The 5,969-nt window shown below is 52.6% G+C and overlaps 1 non-coding gene across 1 annotated transcript; it reads left to right on the top strand.

Annotated features, from left to right (window-relative positions):
• Positions 1 to 5,803: 5,803 nt before the first annotated feature.
• On the top strand, positions 5,804 to 5,967 carry LOC121860849. The gene has a single exon (XR_006087940.1). It is a non-coding gene; the product is annotated as a 5.8S ribosomal RNA (ribosomal RNA).
• Positions 5,968 to 5,969: the final 2 nt, after the last annotated feature.

Below are 5,969 nucleotides of genomic sequence, written 5' to 3'. Positions count from 1 at the left end.
AAAATGATCCGAGAATCTGCACACACACCGAGTGGGAGACGGTGATGAAAACGTCCGCCCTTATATGTTCGATTGCACTATTTCACTATATTAAGGGGAGAGGGTGCCTTCGCACACATATTCGGTGTGAAATATCTTCCGCCCCCCAGCGGAGCGCTTCGGCGCCTCTGCGAAGCAAAGCGCGGCATTCAAAAACAATAACCAAAATTGCCGTCGCTTTCCCTTCCCTGCCCTGCAATGGCTGGAGCAGCAGAAGAAGAGAGAGAAAATAGTCTCATAAAGTCAGAGGGCTGGCAGTGAGCGCGATCTATGAATTTCACTAGCCAGGCTCCGGTTCTCCCCACTGAACATTATTACTCTCGGCGTACGTCGCCACCACGGTTTCTGCGACAGCAGTGTTAACGCATGTTGGGCGCTTCATTGAAGTCCCGGAACCGGTTGAGCCCCGGCTGTTCGCGAACAGTCGGGTTTAACCTTGCCTAACAAACGATCAAACAACTTCCACTCTCGAGGTGCGGCACGGTGACCGTCCTATCGTCCGGCCTGTATGCTGGATTGCACTCATATTTCACTATATTAAGGGAGAGGGTGTTTTCACACACCTATTCGGTGTGGGAATATCTTCCGCTCCCCAGCGAGCGCCGCGCCTTCTTATGCCAAAGCGCGGCATTCAAAAACAATAACCAAAGCGGGTTTTCTTCCTGCCCTGCAATGGCTGGAGCAGCAGCAGCAGAAGAAGAGAGAAAAATAGTCCGGCGGGTCAGAGGAATGGCAGGAGTGCGATCTATGAATTTCACTAGCCAGGTCTGTCTTCCTATTGAACATTATTACTCTCTCTCGGCGCACACGTCGCCACCACGGTTTCCGTGACAGCAGCAGCATCATGATGTTGCATCTATTGTAAGTCCGGAACTGGGTTATTCGGCTGTTCGCGAACAGTCAGGTTTTAACCTTGCCTAACAAACGATCAAACAACTTCCACTCTCGAGGTGCGGTACGGTGACTGTCCTATCGTCCGCTCTTGTATGCTGGATTGCACTATTTCACTATATTAAGGGGAGAGGAAGCCTTCACACACCTATTCGGTGTGGGAATATCTTTCCGCCCCCCCAGCGAGCGCTTCGGCGCTTTCTGGGCGGCTAAAGCGCTGCATTCAAAACAACAACCAAAGCTGCCGCTTTCCCTTCCTGCCCTGCAGTAATGGCTGTGATAAGCGTTAAGCAGCAGCAGCAGGAAGTAGTAAGAAGAGAGAGAGAGAAAATAGTCTCAGGGGTCAGAGGAATGGCAGTGGAGCGCGATCTATGAATTTCACTAGCCAGGTCTGTCTCCCAATTGAACATTATTACTCTCTCGGCGCGCACGTCGCCACCACGGTTTCCGCGACAGCAGCAGCATCATGATGTTGCGTCTATTGTAAGTCCGGAACCGGGTTATTCGGCTGTTCGCGAACAGTCAGGTTTTAACCTTGCCTAACAAACGATCAAACAACTTCCACTCTCGAGGTGCGGTACGGTGACTGTCCTATCGTCCGCTCTTGTATGCTGGATTGCACTATTTCACTATATTAAGGGGAGAGGGTGCCTTCACACACATATTCGATGTGAAATATCTTCCGCCCCCCAGCGGAGCGCTTCGGCGCCTCTGCGAAGCAAAACGCGGCATTCAAAAACAACAACCAAAATTGCCGTCGATTTCCTCTCCCTGCCCTGCAATGGCTGGAGCAGAAGGAGAGCGAGAGAGAGAATAGTCTCATTGGGTCAGAGGAATGGCAGTGGAGCGGGCTAATGGCGAGTAGGCTCGCGATCTATCAATTACACTAGCCAGGTCGCTCTCCCTATTGAACATTATTACTCTCTCACGTCGCCACTGCGGTTTCCGCGACAGCAGCAGCATCATCATGATGTTGCATCCACCAATTAGTCCGGAACCGGGTTATTCGGCTGTCTGCGAACAGTCCGGTTTTAACCTTACCCAACATCCACTCTCGAGGTGCGGTACGGTGAATGTCCTATCGTCCGACCTTGTATGCTGGATTGCACTATTTCACTATATTAAGGGGAGAGGGTGCCTTCACACACATATTCGGTGTGAAATATCTTCCGCCCCCCAGCGGAGCGCCTCTGTGAAGCAAAGCGCGGCATTCAAAACAACAACCATAATTGCCGTCGCTTCCCTGCTCTGCAATGGCTGGAGCAGAAGGAGAGAGATTTTAGACTCATTGGATCAGAGGAATGGCAGTGGAGCGGGCTTATGGCGAGTAGGCTCGCGCTCTATCTATTACACTTGCCAGGTCTCTCTCTTCCGTTTGGACATTATTTACTCCGTCTCTCTCTCTCGGCGCACACGTCGCCACCCTACTAGTTTCCGTCACAGCATATGCTGCGGCCTTTCAGTCCGGAACGGGGCTCCCCTTCGCCTTGCTGTCTGCCCAACTTAGCGGACTTGCGTTGGCTGATCACCCCGTCTTCGCGTCTGTGCCGGCCTTCAATGCAGCGCCCAACCGTCTCTTGACCGAGATTCATTGCACTATTCCACGCGCAAACGGCTACCCTAAATGTGCATAGACAACGCTCATGGTTCAACACGACCAGGGCGCAGTCTGGGAGCCGAGTATACTAAAAAGAGAGTTTAGCAGCCAAAACTCGTCAAAGCACACGTTGGGTTACCCCATCACCTAACAACGATGATGGCGGTTCCCACCCGTGAAATACACAACCTAACCAATATTGGGCGACGATGGCGCTCATGAGCCCACGTCCCCACAAACAGTAAGAGAGAGTGAGAGAGGAGGAGATTGGCCAACGTGCGGTCCCTCGCCCAATGTCTTATGCCTCGCTGGGGCAAAGAGAAGAGAAGAGGAGCGGATAAGGGAGGAGATTGGCCAACGTGCGGTCCCTCGCCCAATGTCGGCTGCCTCGCTGGAGCTGGGTAAAGAGGAGAGGAGCGGATAAGGGAGGAGATTGGCACACACGGTGGCGCTGCCGGCGCCGAGGATAGCAAGAGAAGGTGCAGTTTGATCTGATCATCTGGTTTGCTATTTCTCTAAGGCCAACGTGCGGTCCCTCGCCCAATGTCGGCTGCCTCGCTGGGGCAAAGAGAAGAGGAGAGGATAAGGGAGGAGATTGGCACACACGGTGGCGCTGCCGGCGCCGAGGATAGCGAGAGAAGGTGCAGTTTGATCTGATCATCTGGTTTGCTATTTCTCTAAGGCCAACGTGCGGTCCCTCGCCCAATGTCTTCTGCCTCGCTGGGGCAAAGAGAAGAGAAGAGGAGCGGATAAGGGAGGAGATTCGCCAACGTGCGGTCCCTCGCCCAATGTCGGCTGCCTCGCTGGAGCTGGGGCAAAGAGGAGCGGATAAGGGAGGAGATTGGCACACACGGTGGCGCTGCCGGCGCCGAGGATAGCAAGAGAAGGTGCAGTTAGATCTGATCATCTGGTTTGCTATTTCTCTAAGGCCAACGTGCGGTCCCTCGCCCAATGTCTTCTGCCTCTCTCTCAATCTCACTATTTTGGCCGCCGTGATAGGCGCCGCCAACAGCAGCAGCTACCTGGTTGATCCTGCCAGTAGTCATATGCTTGTCTCAAAGATTAAGCCATGCATGTGTAAGTACAAGCCGATTTAAGGCGAAACCGCGAATGGCTCATTAAATCAGCTATGTTTCATTGGATCTGTAAACCCACTTACTTGGATAACTGTGGCAATTCTAGAGCTAATACATGCAATTGGTCTCTGACCGCAAGGGAAGAGCGCTTTTATTAGTTCAAAACTGGTCGGGCCCCGGTCCGTAACCCACCTGTGGTGAATCTGAATAACTTCGGGCTGAGCGCACGGTCTCCGCACCGGCGCCGCTTCTTTCAAGTGTCTGCCTTATCAGCTTTCGATTGTAGGTTATGCGCCTACAATGGCTATAACGGGTAACGGGGAATCAGGGTTCGATTCCGGAGAGGGAGCCTGAGAAACGGCTACCACATCTAAGGAAGGCAGCAGGCACGCAAATTACCCACTCCCGGCACGGGGAGGTAGTGACGAAAAATAACGATGTGAGTCTCATCCGAGGCCTCGCAATCGGAATGAGTACACTTTAAATCCTTTAACGAGTATCCATTGGAGGGCAAGTCTGGTGCCAGCAGCCGCGTGGCCCAGCTCCAATAGCGTAATATTAAAGTTGTTGCGGTTAAAAAGCTCGTAGTTGATCTCAGTTCCGACTGACGGTGCACCGCCCGTGTTTACTGGGTCACGCTCCGAACAGCGCCTGGCTGGCTCGCAGACGATGCTCTTTTGTCGAGTGTCCCGAAAGTGGCCGGAGAGTTTACTTTGAAAAATTAGAGTGCTCAGAGCAGGCTATTTGAATGGCCCGAATGGTGATGGCTGAATAATGGAATAGGACTGCTCATTTTTGTTGGTTTTCGAACCAGAGGTAATGACTAATCGAACAGGGCGGGGCATTCAGACATGACACGCTAGAGGAAATTTTTGGACCGCTGCAAGATCTAACTATCATGTAAAGCATTTGCCAAGGATGTTTTCATTAACTAAGAACGAAAGTTAGAGGTTCGAAGGCGATCAGATACCGCCCTAGTTCTAACCATAAACGATGCTGGAATCAGCCATCCGCCGCATTCTATGACCCGGCGGGCAGCTTCCTGGAAACCAAAGTCTTTGGGTTCCGGGGGAAGTATGGTTGCAAAGCTGAAACTTAAAGGAATTGACGGAAGGGCACCACCAGGAGTGGAGCCTGCGGCTTAATTTGACTCAACACGGGAAACCTCACCAGGCCCAGACACCGGAAGGATTGACAGATTGAGAGCTCTTTCTCGATTCGGTGGGTGGTGGTGCATGGCCGTTCTTAGTTGGTGGAGCGATTTGTCTGGTTAATTCCGATAACGAACGAGACTCTGGCCTGGCTTCAAGTAGTCGACGGATCTCCAGAAAATGGTGTCCAGTTCGCAACTCTTCTAGAGGTGATACGCAATTCTAGCTGCACAGAGATTGAGCAACAACAGGCTCAGGATGCCCTTAGATGTTCTGGGCCGCACGCGCGCTACACTGAAGGGATCAACGAGTTTTCCCCCTCCGAGAGGAGCGGGTAACCCGTTCAAAGCCTTTCTTGATAGGGATTGGGGCTTGCAATTGTTTCCCATGAACGAGGAATTCCCAGTAAGTGCAAGTCATCAGCTTGCGCTGACTACGTCCCTGCCCTTTGTCCACACCGCCCGTCGCTACTACCGATTGAATGATTTAGTGAGGCCTTCGGACTGGCGCTCTTGGATTGTCGGCCCCGTTGCCCGCGAGGGTTTTCTGGGGTCGTCGCCTCGAGCTGACGGAAAGATGTCCAAACTTGATCATTTAGAGGAAGTAAAAGTCGTAACAAGGTTTCCGTAGGTGAACCTGCGGAAGGATCATTAACAGAGAGAAAGAGAACGGGGCGCTCTTAAAACTACTACTACTCTCCTGATTTGGGCGGTCTCGGGCTCTGCTCTGGCAACCCCAGCAGCGAAAGAGGACAATCCCGGCCCCCGCACCAAAAATAGGTACCACCACGCTGTAGGTGGACCACACTCGGGCGCGAGCGCGAAGACCGGAGGAGGAGGACGGACGGGGCTTTGGACGGCTGCCCGTCCGTTCCTTACTACCGGCGAATAAGCCTCTTGACCCAAAAAGAGTGAAATTCAAGTGTCAAAAAACAACAACAAGCCGTCCGGCCAAACCCAAACCACAAACTTGGGCTATGTCTGTCAAACCCTTTCATTGAGACTCGACCTGTGATGGTTAGTCGCAAAAAGACCAAATGGCAAATACACAACTCTTAACGGGGGATCACTCGGCTCGTGGGTCGATGAAGACCGCAGCAAACTGCGTGTCGGTATGTGAATCGCAAGAATACCAGATACATCGACAAGTTGAACGCATATTGCGGCGGCGGCAGCCATATGAGCTTGCCGCCGCCACTCCTCTACGAGGGTCGGA

Source organism: Homarus americanus, unplaced genomic scaffold (genome assembly GCF_018991925.1).
Source record: "Homarus americanus isolate GMGI-L3 unplaced genomic scaffold, GMGI_Hamer_2.0 scaffold30170, whole genome shotgun sequence".
In the NCBI taxonomy this organism is placed as follows: domain Eukaryota; kingdom Metazoa; phylum Arthropoda; class Malacostraca; order Decapoda; family Nephropidae; genus Homarus; species Homarus americanus.
This window is presented reverse-complemented; position numbering and strand designations above follow the sequence as displayed.